The following is an 18,109-nucleotide window of genomic DNA, read 5'->3' as shown; positions in this document are numbered from 1 at the left end:
TTATAATGTTGATAGCTTTTACAATAGAACACTAAGGGTTATTCCAAGGTCAACATTAGCTATGTGAAGTGGATGTGAGGTCGCAACTTTTGGACCAAATATAGCTAAGTTCTCTAAATGTATCATGAAAAAAGAAATTGTTCACAACCAAAATGAACATAAAGATAAGAATCAACCTATTTTATATATATGATATATGTCATTCTTTTTATTTAGTTCTACAACAACTTTTTACTATAAAAGGTTTAAGTTTTACAACAACTTTTCAAATATATGTCATATCTTTCCACGTAGATTTTCATATGAAAGTTTTATGTATTTTCTATTTATTGGTTTTTAAATAGAAAATGTTTGATATTGATGGAAGTTTGTTTTCTTTGGAGCAATTATACCACATTATAATAAAATGAAACTTTTATAAAACTTTTAACTTTTCGTCCTACCACTTTAACACAATGGATAAGCTAGAGGCAAAGGAATAAGTGCTTGGAGAATAATTTTGACTAGCTAATTGGGCTAGAAATAGGTTTGGATTAATTAATATTAATGTTCAAAGATAACATATTGGTTCTTGCAGTATTTTAGGCTCAGTCTTGATCAATATAATATTCTAATTAAAAATTAGAAATTAATTTTTTAATAGTTAATTAGTTAATTTCAAAATAACCAATTGAGAAATATTTTTGTACTTTAAGTTTTTGTTTATTGACAGTTAAAACTATAGCATACAAATTCCTATTTTGATTGAATTGTGGAGTTTCAAAATTCCGTCACAAATAGTATTTTTCTGTCATGAAGGGATAATATGTATACTTGTAAAAATTAAGATGATATCATAGATTGATTGTTGTATCCTCTAGATATACATGTATATCAGTGTAATTTTTGTCTACACCCCTAGTTTGTGTACATTTTCATGTTTCGATTTTCTGTAAAATAAAAAAGTATCTTTTTTTGGTTTGAGAGTTCATATATAATTTTGGATTTAGTGTGTACTCATTTTAAAAATTCATGATTGTTTTTTTTACATGTTTACTATTGTGATACCAATTTCAACTATATTTGTTCAAAAAAAAATTGCAACTCGTTTTTTTTTAAATTAAAACATCAATTATGTTTATGTAAGGAGTTGACTAATAGCTTAAGTTGTATATGTTCAACTTGCAAGGCTATGCAAGATGACTACTCATTATTTTAAAGAGAGAGGGAGAGTTGACTAATATTTAGGTTTCTATATTGTTTTTCGGCAATGCACGCAATATCTTTAACATTGAATCCCATCTGATTTATTGAATTCTTTGAAAGTAAGTTTTACAATTGTTGGGTATACTTGATCGATCATAACATCCTGTGGATAATTTTAAATGTATATACATGCTAGAGTTTATAATATTTATTAGTTATTGACCCATCATTATCATGATAGTAATTTGTACAAAAGTTAAATCGGACGAACAGGAGAATTTCTAATGATTCCTTCCTCTCCCCTTTGCAGCTCATATTTTAAAAAATAAAAATAGATACACCATATATCCTCTCCTATATAACAATCTATTTCTTTCCCTCTATCATTCTTCACTGAACGGACAACCGGATCGAGCCTAGTGTTTGAGTTGCCTGCGAGTTGAGGTTGCTTTCTGCTGCTTACTCTTCTATCTGAAATTCTAAAGGTTTGCTTTGATTATCTTGTAATTCTAATGGTTTTATGGTTTTGAACTTCCAATCTGAGTCTCTTCAAGTAAAATCGAAATTGTTCTGTATTGATTTCTCACAGTATATACAATCGATCATATCTGCTTTTTTGGCATAATATGGCCAGTTCTTTGTTATGATTGACTTATTTGAGTCTGAATTATGTGGCATATATATCATGAAGATCTATAACTGATGAGTAGTATTTCTGGTTAGATTGAATATATCCATGTACTTCGATTATTTTGTTCTTTATTAATTACTGAGGGATTTACTATCAGCTTGAACTGCATGCATGCTTGATTTTGACGGTATCTTTTGAATATGTGAATATCCATTGATGATTGTCATCAGATCTGTCGGGTAATAATTGGTAAGTTTGATCTTCTGTTTGGTGTGATTTTTTTGTTTTTTTCACCATATGAGAATTGACTTAGGACAATGTTTAATTAACATGTATATAATGATAATTCCGAGATTTTTGTGCATATTAATTTCTTGTTAACCAAGTTGAAAACTATCGACAATCGGCACGTAGGAGATTTTTCTGTGTAAAGTTATTGTATATTTGATGTTTGTGATGCAGGCTTATAGAAATGGAGGACTTTGGGGATATGGAGCCCATTGTTATTGACAATGGAACTCGAATGATGAAGGTAAACATAACTCTTATGTTCTTTGTCGTAATTATTTGAACTTGGTTAATTTATTTGTATTCATGTACTTTGGATTTTTTTTATATAAATAAACTTAAAAGTTTGCTTAGGCATTGAACCATCAAATATACTTTTTCTCCATTATGCAACAGATTGGTATTTTGGACAAAATATGCAACTATTTTGATTATGTCACACCTATATACGCAATTATCTTATGAACGCCTATTTAACCAATTCAAACCTACTTGCATAATTTGTAAGAGTTGCATAAATTGGTAAAAGTGTGAAATTTTGTTGCATAAATTGGTAAAAAGGTGTAACATTTCGGGTCTATATATGTATTAGTTTTCTAAAGGAAATATACAAGTATGTTTCTATCTATTAATTAACAAAATATGCAACATTTAACTAGTCACATGTTTTCAAGGTACAAATGCTAAATGTAGCTTCATTTCATTCCATTGAAGAAATAGGTAAATAAGGGACACAATATAAATAATTAAACACGGGACACTTTTCATTTTTATTAGGTTTTATAGATGAAAATTGAAATATGCGAGGATGTTTTATTCTTTTACTAAAATGCAATTCTAGACAAATAAGCATTTATATAGGGCTGACAATTCTGGACACAATCCACGACACGACACGAAATAAATGGGTTTTGGTTGAGTTTTTCAACCCGCCAACCCGCTAACCGGCCAACCCGCTAGCCTGTTTATTAAACGGGTCATATATGGGTTTCTCAAAAAATAAACGGATTGACCCGCCAACCCGTTTATATTCTTAATAAAAAAATTATTTTATTTTTAAATGTATTTATGTATCAAGTATTAATATTTAATAAGTATTATATAATATATACAATTTATTTATAGACCATTTGATTGTTTTGATATTATTACTTATGACGGATGGTTTAAGGTCATACACTACAAGGAAAAAGGTCATTACCGGCGACAAAAGTCGTCGGCAAAAGTCTTAAAAGTCGCCGGTAATACTAATAGCGGCGACATGTCGCCGGTACTGCCACGTCGCTATTGATCAGTTTGTCGCCGCTAATGATAAAAGTCGCCGCTATTGACTCTGTCGCTGCTATTGACTTTGTCGCCGCTAATAAGCTAGTCGCCGCTAATACTTGCCGTCGCCACTAAAAGTGTCGCCGCTAATTGTAGTTTTCTCTTTTTTTAATATTTTTTTTAAAACATTCTTCCATATACAAAATTATAAAAACTGTTATAAAAATATAAAAACTGTTATAAAAATATAAAATCGTTATAAAAACATATAACAAAAATCACATCCATACATACACAAATACATACATAATACACATATAAAAACATATACATACATATACAAACACACATATACATACATGATACACATACTAATACACAAATACATACATAATACACATATGAAAACACACATATATGTATATATACACATATATATGTATATATATGCATACTAATACACAAATACATACAAAAGACACATATAAATACACATACATATATAAAATACACATTCTACATACAAAATTTAAAATAAACATAAGAGAAGCATGTGGTAGTATGTAATCCGACAGAGAAGCATGGTGGTGATAAAGAGAGGGGAGTTCATAGAAGAGGGAAGAAGGAGCTGAAGGGGGTTATATCTGCGAAGAGTATTAGCGGCGACAAGTAGAGTATTAGCTGCGACATATAGAGTATTAGCGACGACACCTTTGGGGGGAAATTTTGATGGTCAAAATTTTTGAGTATTATCGGTGACAACTTTGGGCGAAAACTTTGGCGGTCAAAATTTTCGAGTATTAGCGGCGACACCGTCGCCGCTATTGGTGTCGCCGGTATTGGTATGTACGATATCGATTTTCAGTCCTTGGATTAGAGAAAAAATCAACGGCTAGGGTTTCACCTCATATTTTGACGCGGATCGGGGTCGATAGGCATTAGCGGCGACAACCACCTTTTAGCGGCGACACATAACACGAAAGTTATGTGTCGCCGCTAAAGGTGGTTGTCGCCGCTAAAAGCGTCGCCACTAATGCCCATTATTCTTGTAGTGATAAGTCGTAACCTATGAGGCTAAGTCTGTAACATGTTTCTATGAATGTTTTTAATTTTCATTTGGATATTTAAGACTTAAATATTTAAAATTCGGACCCACGAACCCGTCAACTTGTGAACCCGTATAAACAAGGCCGGTCCATTAGTTCTTCATACCCGGGGTGAGACAAAAAATAAATGCCCCAACAGTACAAGGCTGATGCCAGTCCATTTTCATTAAGTGAGTTTGGAGTGTTTAATGTGAAGTTTATATAGAAAACTAGGCGAATGTCCACGCGTTGTGCAGAAGCATCTATATATCTGAAATCTTTACAAATATATGTTTTTTTAAATATAACAATAATGTTGGTATTAAATTTGATATAGTAATTCATATACTAAGTTGATATAATATATTGATTATTTTAAATTAAATGATAATATATATAGATCTATTAAAACTGCATAATCTCAATCTTTTGATCGATCCCTGCCCGCGGGTTACACATGAATAATATTAAATATAATATACGGTTTAATGTTATTTATAGTTGTAATTTTTAATTATTTTTTATAAATTTATTTGCTTAACGTTTTAATTTCAATCATTGTAATTATTAAAACCTCAAACATTTTTTTTATTTTAAATGTAACAATATAATCATTTATATAGAGTTATTTTTAACTATTGTTATTGTAAGTTATTTTAAGATATTTATTTGAAAACTTTTAACGATTATAAAAAAAATTTAGAAAAAAATTTAGTTAAATTAATATTACAATTTAGTTTTTTCATTTAGCACTAAAATTTATCACTTTTAACTATTCACAAAATACTTTTTGGATTTTTTAAGTGGAACTGAAATTTATATTGAAGTTCAACCTGTAATGTTATATTTAAATTAACAATTTAAATATTTTGTCCAAACTTTTCAAAAATTATAGCTTTAAACTGATAATGGTTTATATACAACAACATATTAAATCTAATAAAATTAGTATAATATGTTACAGTTAAAGACATACATTTATAAGTAGAAGTAAAATATTATTTTAATATTGAAATTTAGTTTATTTATGATTACACTTTAGGTTTGATACTTATTTAATCTTATTAACCACCTTATAATTTTTATTAGAAAGACACTACAATTTATCACTTTTAAATATTTATAAAATATTCTTTGGGTTGTTTAAGTTGAACTAAAATTTATATTTAAGTTGATCATGTAACGTCGAATTTAAATTAAAATTTTAATTATTTTATACAAATTATTCAAAAGTTGTAGCTTTAAAATGATAATGGTTAACATACAACGACATATTAGACCTAATAAATAAAGTATAATAGGTTAAAAGTTAAAAACATAACTTTATAAGTAGAAGAAAATATATATTCTTTTAATAATAAAATTTAGTTTATATATGATTACACTTTAGGTTTGATATTTATTTAACCTTATTAACCAACATATAATCATTATTAGAAAGAAATTAAAAATTTATGGGAGTTTCAAAGGAATGTGGTGAAAGGAAAAATACATAAGAGTTTCAAATAAATATGGTGAAAGGAAAAATGTTTCATTTATAAGTATAGTAGGCGTATACCCGCGCGTTGCGCAAGATTAGTACAACATGATAAGATTAACAATTTGAATTTCAAAAGACTTATATGGAAAACATTGAGGGTGAACATATTAACTGAAAAACCACACCAAAACCAAATCAACCAATATAATTGAACCGTTATAATCGAACAATTACTAAAAGATGGTGTGATTTCTAATATTTATTAACCGAATACATATATATTATAATGTATATAATGTGTAATTATACTGGAAACTGAGAATTTGAAGAGTAATCATGTCATGGTTATCAAGTACTTAATTTTGAATTAGATTTACTTATATAATTTGGGATTAGTTAATCGTCATTAATTTACCACTTTTATTTTTAGCAACCTATTTTCTAATTTTTCACTTTTATAGCAATTATTTTTTGTTGCTCGCATTTTATAGTAATGTATTTTTTATAGCAATTTTTTTTCTTTCTCATATTTTATAGTAATGTATTTTTTATTTGCATTTCATTTTGAACCGTTGTCGTTAACCGATATTAATCGATAACTGAACACCATTAATGGACTGAAATGTTAACCAATACATATTGGTTATCAAAATTCATTAACCAATTGCAATGATTATGGTTTTGTTGTGGCCTATAATAGTACCAAATTGACCCATACACCCTTAAAAAATATAGAGTATACATAAATTTTAATTAATTATTTTTTGAAACAACATATATAATATATGATCACAACATGTATACAATATAATTAACATTAACGATTTAACCACAACATACAACAATTGTAATAAAAGAATACTACAATATATATATATATATATATATATATATATATATATATATATATATATATATATAACAAACATATAAGGTAAAAGCTCTACCATAATAAAATAATTCCAAAAATAGTCAAAATACTTTTAACCAATACAAAAACGTTTTATAACCAACACAAAAGGTTTTATGATTGTTTTCATTGTCAATTGTATGTTATTTATATGTGTGTCTATACAAAAGATTCACCTTTTTATTGTAATGTTTTCATTAAATGCATATTAAACATAATATATATGTTATAAAACTTTTGAGTGTTTAAGTCATTATTAAGAAAAAATTTGAGTGGTATTAATTAAAAGATGAGGTTTTAAATGAATATTGCTCTAAGATGTTATAAAATATTATAATTACTTTAAATATACTCTAATGTGTGTGTGTGTGTGTGTATATATATATATATATATATATATATATATATATATATTAAATCCAAATCATTATAATAACATCTACTTATGGTCAATCAATTTAGATATGTGTATTTTAGGATCATATCATCTAAATGGAATCAATTTATATGTTGTTTGTGAATTTAGTTAGTTAAATGTAGTTTTTTATTTGATATATTTTTAGCTATTGACGTTGTTGATTAGAAAACAATTTATTTAAACATTTTTTTATTTCATTTATGATTAATTTCAAACATTAATCATTTTCCAATGTATTATAATCTATATATATATATATATATATATATATATATATATATATATATATATATATATATATATATTCTAATTTTACGCTGTTTAAGTTATTATTGTTATCATGTTGTTTTATGAGAATAGTTATAACAATTTTATTTTACTAATCATATAAAAACAATATTTGTTAATAAAATGAGAACTATAAACATCTATTGGTGTTTAATTGTTAATGAAATTAAGCATTTGGTTGAAAATACTTCAAATACTACAACTGGATGGAATTTTAAGTTATTTATAAATAAAGTTACCAATAATGTTAATTATTTTAAATCTTACTTGTCTTCAATCGTGTCATACAATAAAGGGCAAAAATAGAAAGGAAAATCGCATTCCAATATTAAAAAAAAGGAAAACATCTAAGAATTTGTTTTATGTAAGTGGAACAAAGATAAAACTTTAAGAGAGTGTTTATAACAAATTTATTTACTAATCATAGAAAAAACAATATTTGTTAATATAATGAGAATTATAAACATCTATTGGTATTTAATTGTTAAGGAAATTAAATATTTGGTTGAAAATACTTCACATACTACAACTGGATGAAATTTTAACTTATTTATAAATAAAACTATTAATAATGCTAATTATTTTAAATCTTACTTGTGTTCATTTGTGCCATACACCAAAGGGAAAAAATAGTAAGGACAATCACATTCAAATATTAAAAAAAAAAAAGGTAAACATCTTAGAATTTCTTTTATATGAGTGGAGCAAAGATAAAACTTGAGTAGCAAGATTTTTTCAACACAAAGATAAAGGTACCTAAATAAAACAAATATAATTTTCTTTACTCTATCATAACATAAGCCATAAGGTTAAATGTTCATCTATGTTTAACGTATATATGATGCATACAACAAAAAAACGCCTACAATCAAAGTATCGATCATTCTCATATTTTTCTTGCCCGTAAACACCATAAACACAAACTAAAATACAACTACGAATATAAAGTATAATTACAACCACCCATAAAAGGAAACTATAATATAATACAAACATAAAGTTACCACAAAACAACCCACAGTGCACAATAATCTTCATATAACATAAAAAAAGATATTAACATAGAAAAAGAATTTTACGAACCAAATCCTAATATTAGACATCCACTACAATTAAATATATACAATATGAAACCACCATTTTTTTTAAATCCATAGCACAACAAATCATATTTTGCCTTTACTACATAAAACACGATGTAATCAACATTCTTCTTGCATGAGTGATTGGAGAAGTGTAGTGCAATGTTGTTAAAACTGAAATGTTCCAAGTTGGTGACATTATAAACTAAGAAGATGCAGAAAGAATTTCACTCAAAGTGAGATGCTTAGGAAACCAAGAACTAAAGAGAGAAACAAAGATTCATAAATCACATGTAACAACTTATATAATATGCTTGATGTATAAGTAATTAATAATCATTATTAAAATACATTTGAAAAGTCATTGGAAAATATGAAAAAACATGGAAGTTTCAAATCAATATTCATTATTGATTAATTATTTTGAAGTTGAAGAGGTGTGGGAGTTTCAAATGCATGAGGTGCTAGGAAAAAGAGGAGTGGGAGTTTCAAATGCATGAGATGCTAGGAAAAATGCATCTTTTATAAGTATAGAATGAAGAGTTCATGTAGTATTAAATTTGTCAAATCTATACAAATGCTACTAACTAAAGAGTTATAGTTGCTTTCATGTTTTATTAAATTTATACAAATTTTACTAATTAACTTTTGTTGTAAATGCTTTCATTTTGTCAGTAATATCAAACACCCATAGGCCATAGACAAATATATTTAAATGCTCTTATGTAAAGTGCCAGCAAAGCTATAAAGACAAATATATACCAAGCAATAAAAGATCTGAAAGGGGCTAATTAAACTCCCCACAACGATTATGTAAAATGTAAAAACATGTTTCTATAATTATAGCGAATCTCCAGTCAAAGTAAACAACAATCAAGCAAATCAAATAAAGACATACTCAAAATAGCAATGAGCTTTCCAAATCTCTAACCAGATACTTCAGTAAAAGCAGATCACCCCAACCATCCAAAGCTCTTAAAATATAGCCAAAAAAAGACCACCTCGTAAAAGGATACCTCCAAACATGGCCGAAATAGCATTGAAATTTTGAGTTTACACTAGATTAGAAACAAAGTATAAGAAAAAGCTACAAAACATTGAATAAACTATTGAAAATAATTTGTGACAACACCAAATTTCAACTTTCTGCTTTAAGGACTACCTCAGATGAAATGAAAACCATCAGTAGAAAAGAAATTACACAAACAGTAAGAATCACAACACCAAATCGATTTCAGAATTCTTTCCAAATGCTCGACTCATGTATAAATCAAACCCCTGACCAAGAACACAAAGATCAAATTAAGAGATGATGATTGATGGCAGCAGGTTTATAAAGAAATTAGTAATAGATTAAGAAAAATAAAACTTACCCAAATCAATTGAAGAGAAACCAGAAATCAAAAAATCCAACAAGTCCTTCCTACTTTCGTCGCCCCCGGAGTTTCCTTCAGGTTATAACATAAATCGAACTCACAATAAAAAAATCGAGCTCCAAGTCTCCAACTTGCACACAAATCTGAAATCTAAAATCGCAATACTATCAAAAATCTGAAAGCGCAATACTATGATATTATTGAGATGATCGATTAAGTGGAGCAGTAGGTTTATTTGAAGAAAACTAATGACACTGAAGAATGGAAATCTGATGTAGAAGGATGGTAAAGGGTATCAATGAATCTGTTAATTCGATTTAGAATTTAGATCCGGCTCCTCGGTCTCTACAAACTCGTACGTTTTTCTTGTGGGCGACTGAATTTACCGATTTGGTTATTGCAATTCTCAAGGTGATTCAATTATTTGGCGCTCACCAACACGCATTCGCTCTTGCCTTGCTCCCAAACGATCGACTGAACTTCTTGCTCTTGGACTAAACTTTTGGGCTAACATAATATACATATTACTTAGTGGACTAAATTTATGCCCCTCCTTATATGTTGCCCTGGGCCTTAGCCCAACTCGCCCATGTATTGGGCCGGCCCTGCGTATAAATAAATGGGTTGGTGGGTCATATATGAGTTTATGTTCCAAACCCGTCAACCCGTGACCTGTATATTTAAATGGGTCGTGTTTGGGTTGGCATATTTTGACCTGCCAACCCACCAACCCGCGACACGTCAACCCGAACACGACACGATTGTCAGGCCTACATTTAGACATTGGCCAGGTTACGATATTTTCGGTTATCATTTTGCATACTTTTGTCTTAAATCATAACATGGTTGCAAATATCGTATAAAAACCATTTTGTTGCTTAAATTAATTACAGGCGGGTTTCGCTGGTAATGATGCTCCCACTGCAATCTTTCCCAGTATTGTGGGTAAGCCACGTGGGGTTATGATGGGCAGTGGTCAGAAAGATGCCTATGTGGGAGATGAAGCCGAGTCAAAAAGAAAAGACTTGACTTTAAAATATCCTATTGAGAATGGCATCATTACCAATTGGGACGATATGGAAAAGATCTGGCATCACACATTCCAAAATGAGCTTCGTGTTGACCCTGAAGAGCACCCTGTTCCTTACTGATGCACCATTAAATCCGAAGGTAAACAGACAAAAGATGACTGAAATCATGTTCGAAACCTTCAACGTTCCTGCCATGTATGTTGCAATGCACCCTCTGCTTTCTTTGTTTGCGGTTGATCGAAAAACTGGTTAGTCTCACATTACTCTTGCTTTTCAACTCTAACTTACATAACCTGAATTGCTAATTTGTTATATTGGGAAAATGATATCAAAAGGTTACCAACAATTCAAAAACTATATAGAAAAACCATGGCTGTGTAGAGAGAAATATAGGACATCTAATGTTACAATTACATTTTGACTAATCTTTAAAGTTAATCCCAGTTGCTGATAGTGTTTGCTATAATTGAATAAGAAAATCATTGGAATAGAATGAAAAATTGAAAATTTTAAATATAACTCAGTTTTCTTTTTGTAAATTCGAATAAATAAATTTCATTATTGTAAGTTATGATTTTTTTTTCTTTCTAAAATTTCACTACTAAATATACATTTTATCATTAATGCATTACGTCTTTTGGGTTTCAATAAAAATTTTTCATGTTCAATTTTTTATTTTCATTTTCTTGTGAATATAAAATTCATTAGGTAACCACACATGGAATATGGAAAGTAACATTACTATCTCATTACCCAATCAATTTCGTGCCTTAATTAATTGTCCATTTCCTTTAAACATTTACCATTTTTAAACTACTCTCTCCGTCCCAATATTATAGTCCATCTTTCCTTTTTGGTTTGTCCCAAAATAATAGTCAATTTCTAAAAATAAATAGCATTTTTACCAAAATATCCTTTCATTATTACTTAACCAACTAAGCATTTAATGTAACATTAAATGCAAAGTAAGGACAAAATTGTCATTTTATTGTATAAAGTTAGTGGTAATTAATGTTTTCTTAATCTGTGTGTTTTTTGTCTGTGGACAATAATATTGGGACGGAGGGAGTATAATTTTATCCAGACACTTTTAAGCCGAAGTCAGATCCACCGTTTCTTTTTCCCTCTTGGTAGGATAATTAAACCTACCTTAAGCAAACATAACTCGACGATACTTTTTCATGCATTTAGGTATCGTATTGGATTCTGGAGAAGGTGTGACCCACGTAGTCCCAATTTACGAAGGTTACCCACTTCGTCATGCCATCAAACGTCTTGATCTTGCTGGTCGTGACCTCACAGATTCCCTAATGAGAATCATTAACGAAAGAGGCTACTCATTCACCACCAGAGCTGAACGGGAAATTGTTCGTGAAATGAAAGAATATCTTGCTTATGTGGCTCTCGACTACGAGCAAGAACTCGAAACCGCAAAAAGTAGCTCTTCAGTTGAAAAGAGCTATGAGTTGCCGGACGGGTTGATGATCACGATTGGGAGTGAGAGATCTCGGTGCCCGGAGGTTCTCTTCCAGCCATCTCTGATTGGAATGGACGCTGCTGGTATTCACGAGATTATATACTCCTCGGTCATGACGTGTGAAGTTGATATCAGGAGGGATCTTTATCAAAATATCGTGCTTAGTGGTGGGTCAACCATGTTCCCGGGGATTGCTGACCGGATAAGGAAGGAAATTACCGCCCTTGCCCCCAGTAGCATGAGGATCAAGGTGATTGCGCCGACCGATCGGAAATATAGTGTCTGGATTGGAGGATCAAGTATGGCATGTCTCACCACCTTCAAAAAGGTAAAACTAAGACCTTGTTTCTTTCTTTTTCCCATTAAGCAAATAAGGAAAAACTAATTAACCTTGTTTCTTCTTTTTCCCATTAAGTAAATAACGAAAATTACAACTAATAGTAGCTTACTTTAATGGCATTACCACCAACATGACCAATTTTTTTTACTTATGATAGCAAGATGTTTTTATATTTCTACCAATAATAACAATGTCGTTACATGTTTTACTGGTAATAGCAATATTAAGAACAATGTATCATCATATATTTTGTCACTTGTTAAGAATTGTTACTATCAACAACCAAATGTAACTACATTCCTATTTAAGTACAAAAAATGTGAAGTATGTTGCACATTGCTATTATCAGTAAAAGAAAATATAAGTATAAATAAAATGTAAGTATCTTACATTATTTGTTAACAAAATCTAAGAATAACAACATAGTTCACTTTCCTTCACAATCAGAAATTTTATTTTATTTTTCACCTCTTAATCTTGAGAAATTAAATATTTTCTTATTTTTTCTTTGTATTGTCTCCCTAACAGTTTTAAATGATGAAGGTGTAATATAAAAATTTACTAATTTTTTTAAACATGACAAGTGTCTCACAAACATAAATATATAGGTACATAGTACGAAAAAAAATATGAGGATATATTTAATTTCTCTTAAATCTTTATCTTTCTTTTGTTCTATTTGATTATTAGTTGTGAGAGTCATGTATTTATATGGGTTAATTTGAAAAAAAAAATATAAAGGTCTAAATATTTGATAAATTTGAATTTATAGGAAAATATGAAAAATAATGAATTATTATAATGAAAATATTTTTTCTCTTTTAAATTTAAATAAATAAACAAAAAAACTATTAAGCTTTAATTTTGAGAATTTTGATATATATATATATATATATATATATATATATATATATATATATATATATATATACATATATGTGTGTGTGTATGTGTGTGTGTGTGTGTGCAGGGAAGACATACTAAGAATACCTACAACACTCGATTAAAAATGATTAAAAATTATTAATGATGGATAATTTTTCCAGGTCAAATATATTAATTATAGAGAATATTCTCTATAATTAATTTATTTTATATTTTTTAAGAAGAATATTTTTTATAACTAATACATATCATATTTAATTGTGATAACATTGTTATAATTAATATTTCTGCTATGTTTTTTAGGCATATATTAAAAAATCTCATAATAATAATAATAATAATAATAATAATAATAATAATAATAATAATAATTTGTAGATGATTACGAGTAATGTGGTAAGGGATTTTTTTAAGCAAGTCAGAGGTTTTTTTAGAGTGGTTTTAAAAAGTAAAACCCCTAAGTATTTCATCAAAAAATTGTTTTTGAATTTATATATATATATATATATATATATATATATATATATATATATATAGAGAGAGAGAGAGAGAGAGAGAGAGAGGGAGAGATAGTTAGGTTCATGTGAGACGACCTAATTTTGTGAGACCGTGAGACGCATTTTGTTATTTTTTATTATTTTTTTATTTTTTTTACTTAATTCAAGTTCCGAAAATAATATTTAAAAAAAGATTTTTTGGATTTTTCATTTATTTTGCATTTTAAAATTATTTTTTAGAATATGTACGATGTAATATTCTATTTGAATATTTCACGTATTTTTCAAAAAAACAGGATTTTTTTTAAATTTTTTTTAGTTAATTCAAGTTCCGAAAATAATATTTAAAAAAAGAATTTTTAGATTTTTCCATTTATTTTGTATTTTAAAATTATTTTTTAGAATATGTACAATGTAATATTCTATTACAATATTTCACGTATTTTTCAAAAGAACGGGATTTTTTTTATTTTTTTTTATTATTTTTTATTTTTTTTAGTTATTTCAAATTCCGAAAATAATATTTAAAAAAAGAATTTTTGGATTTTTTCCATTTATTTTGCATTTTAAAATTATTTTTAAATTTGGTCTCACGGTCTCAGAAAATTAGAATTGTCTCAAATGAACATGAACATATATATATATATATATATATATATATATATATATATATATATATATATATATATATATATATATATATATATATATATATATATATATATATATATATATCCCAAGGGTATAGTTTTAACGATGTAGTTTCAAATTTTAATAAATTTTAAATTTTCATTTTTTTAATATAATTTCTTTGAGTTTTTTTTAACAAGTTTTTAACTTTTTCCTATAAATTTTTTAAGAGGTGTGGTTTTATATATGAATGTCCAAAGGTGGATAACTAAAATTTAGATCGATTCGAATAGCATCTATATCTGTAATCGAGTATCCGATCCGAAAATTTGGATATTTGAAATTTAAGTATCCGAATTTCAGAATCAGATTTTGATAGTGATTTTAACACATTTCGGATATTTGCATTTTCAGATTTGCAAATACGAATACATATACTAAAATCCCTTATCAGGTTGTTTTTACAACCACCCTAAAAAACCTCTACCTTCCTTAAAAAAAGTTTTAAAAACTAAAATAAAATAATAAAATAACTCTATCAAATCACTTTTAATCGCTTTTTAATTAATTTATGTATTTATTTAAATTGGTTTATAATTATTATTTCCTTTTTTCTATTAAATTAATTCCCTAGATTGTTCATATTTAAATGTATTATTATTAAATTATTTTATTTGTTATGTTACTATTACAGTTATATCATATATTTTGCTACATTTTTCTTTTCTTTTTTAAATTTAAAATTATTTTTTCATTTTAATTTTTTTTAGTATTTAGATTATGCTTCTGATTTTTTTCTGTTCTGATTGCAATAGTTAGTTTTCCGAGCAAATCGATTGCATCTCCATTTTTTTATTTTAATGTATTGTTTGAATAAACAGGTTATGATAAAAACACATATAACGATCAATCATCTAAAAAATAAAGTAGCATTGTTGTTATTAATAAAAAATTGACTCACTGGTTATGTGTTATTATTTGGTTCAAAACGTAGCTACATCGTAAGTAACGATACGTCGTTGTCATAGTTGCAATTGTTATTATTGGTAAGTATATGCATAAAGAAGTAAAAGTATATTCCTGTTATAGAGAAATAAGTAACGACATTGCCCATATTGGTAACAAGACTATATAGTATTGCTATTTTGCATAATGCTTGGCAAATTTTTCTATTTGACTTTTTTTTTCTCTGTGTGATAGGATTGTATCTCCAAGGAAGAATATGATGAGTGTGGTGTATCTATTATTCATAGGAAATGGTTATAAGTACTTGTTTTTTATGTTGTTGAGAAGAATGTGGTGAGTGTGGTGTATCTTTCGTCCATAGGAAATGCGTATAAGTACTTGTTTTTATGTTTTTGATAGCCTAGTTTGTTTTTATTTCATGTGAATTATCTACTTTTCATTTTACGTTTTACGTGCATTAAAAAAGGCAAAGGCTGACATCGACAACGAAGGCTTCCTTTCAGATAAAATTATTACGCCAATTTCCAAAAAAAACTACTATTTTACCCTAGTTTATAAAAAATTCTCACACTAAAATTTATTTATGAAAAAACATGATATAACAACCTAAAAATCACAATAATATTTTTAAATTTTCAATTTATGTAAAATCATTGTTTTCAATCAAAACTCAAGTCATAAACCAAGTATCAAATACAACTATCCCACAATCAAAGTATCATGAAACCTCCAAAAAATATCACCGAATGAAGTGTACGATCATGCATTTGTCTTGTCCCGATCATCAGAAGTACCTAAAACATAACACTTAAATTGTAAGTCAAAGTTTAATGAGTTTTCCCACATAACATAACATATACAAACATACATGTTGGGTCCATAGTAATTGAACTGAATTACCCTCGGGTCCACAACCATCAGGTTGGATTACCCCCGGCCCACAGTCATCGGACTGGATTTCCTCAGCCTAATTAGTCATCGTACTAGAATGCTCTGATATGTTGGCTTACACACATAGTAGGAAAGCTTCAACGCATACTGCAATATGTCGACATATGCAATAGATAATCATATAGATCTATAGATCACTATAAATAGCAACATCATACATACTAGGATACATAACATTGTGGGCATGCATTCGTGCCTTCGAACCACAAGTATAGTGAGGAAAATTCACCTCAAAGTTTGAAATGTAATTTAACAGTTCACTACTCTAACTAAGGTTTCTATGGTTAACCTATACAATAACAGCGACCTAAACTCAAAATACCCAAAATGCCCCTAAGTCAAACTTGGTCACAATCCTGGTCAAAGTCAAACTGAAAATGTCAAAAGTCAATGGGAAGTCAACACAGACTGAGTACGCCCTACGTACTCAGTCACTACGCTAGGTGTGGTCGTAGTCCATCCAAATTACCAGGCCCTTGGCTAGTACTTGTAACATACCACCTGGTATGCCCAGCGTACTCAGGCTGAATCTACTTTCTCTTATTAAGTTCTTAATACATTAAGATTTTACATCCAAACTTTAGATCTCGACCCAGATATCATTCTAAGTCATAAAATTTCCACCTTTATGACTTTTCTTGGCTAGAAGTGGTCTAAAAACAAAACCCTAACTTAATATTAAAACCAAACAGCATAACTCTTGCATGGAGCGAAGAAAAGGAGAACTAAGCATTCCTTATAAGGAGTGTGGATACCTTCCCTATCACATCGCGTTTTAAAGCCGTGAGGGCAGCAGATCCCATAAGAACTCTGCAGTTAAGCGTGCTCGGGCGGGAGTAGTACCAGGATGGGTGACCCCCTAGGAAGTCCTCGTGCCGAGTGGCCCAAAGCGGACAATATTGTGATATGTGCTAGAGGTTGCTTGGAAGGTAGGAGTTACATATCTACAACTACTTGAAGCTTCCAAGATGACTCCATTATGTTCTTCTTCCTTCAACAACACAAATACACACTCTCAATCTCAAAAATGCTCACACAATGGATTAGGGTTGCAAGGCACGATTTGGGATAAAGGATGTCGAAGGTGGAAAGAGTTTGGAGGGATAAGGATGCTTAAATAGTGCTCAAACCCTAAACATTAGGATTTTCTCACCTGCCACGTACGCCCAACGTATGCACATGAACACATATTTATTTTAATGAGTTATGCAATGGGTACGCCCTAAGTATGCATGGTGTAAGGACCAATTTTCAATATTTCTTATATTTTAGGTCGAAAATGGAAATTACTTAATATCTAGGTGTTACAGTTTTCTCCTACTT

At 28.8% G+C, this 18,109-nt stretch overlaps 1 pseudogene; it reads left to right on the top strand.

Annotated features, from left to right (window-relative positions):
- The first annotated feature begins 1,485 nt into the window (after positions 1-1,485).
- LOC111895028 (actin-66-like) lies at positions 1,486-16,286 on the top strand (annotated as a pseudogene).
- The last annotated feature ends 1,823 nt before the right edge of the window (positions 16,287-18,109 follow it).

The sequence above is a fragment of the Lactuca sativa genome, chromosome 5 (assembly GCF_002870075.4).
Source record: "Lactuca sativa cultivar Salinas chromosome 5, Lsat_Salinas_v11, whole genome shotgun sequence".
NCBI classification, from domain to species: Eukaryota; Viridiplantae; Streptophyta; class Magnoliopsida; order Asterales; family Asteraceae; genus Lactuca; species Lactuca sativa.
This window is presented reverse-complemented; position numbering and strand designations above follow the sequence as displayed.